Here is a 602-nt window from a genome sequence, read left to right on the forward strand (position 1 = left end):
CTTCTGGTAGTACATCTACCTGTCTCTCCATCCGATAGAACAAGGCCACGGAGATTCATTTTACGCGGTTCTTTCTTTTCGCGTGTCCGGTCTTTCTTCTTTGGGTAGTGGACTGGAGCCCCCGTCGTAAGGGCGAAGAGAATTCTTGTTCGTGAGTGAAAGCCTCGGCATGCGATCTCGATTTCTTTGTCTTCTTGTGAAACTCGCACTCTTCCAAAAACAACAGGAGGGAAAACAAAACACCGACATACGGCCCCGCCCTTTCCTCCTACGAAGGACGCATAAATCTTTCTCTAGTGACCTAATTGTACCTCTCCTTCTAATTATCATCAAGACTGGGCCCTCTCCGAATGTCTTTCTCTCGTCTCTTCTCATCGATGCATGCGGACAGTCACCTCCATCCTCGTTTTTCCGACTCTAGAATGTCTCCTGTTTCCGTTTCTTTTGTCTTCTCCTTTCTCAGAAAAGACTTCTCTCTTGCCGTTTGCCAGACATCCGCTGGATTTGAAGAAGTAGTGGGACATCACTCTTTCCACTTGCTCGCACACTCTTCGTTATCCGGGGAGACACTGTCGCTCTAACGGATCACATTCTTCTCGTTG

The sequence above is a fragment of the Cystoisospora suis genome (genome assembly GCF_002600585.1).
Source record: "Cystoisospora suis strain Wien I chromosome Unknown contig_1247, whole genome shotgun sequence".
Taxonomy (NCBI): domain Eukaryota; phylum Apicomplexa; class Conoidasida; order Eucoccidiorida; family Sarcocystidae; genus Cystoisospora; species Cystoisospora suis.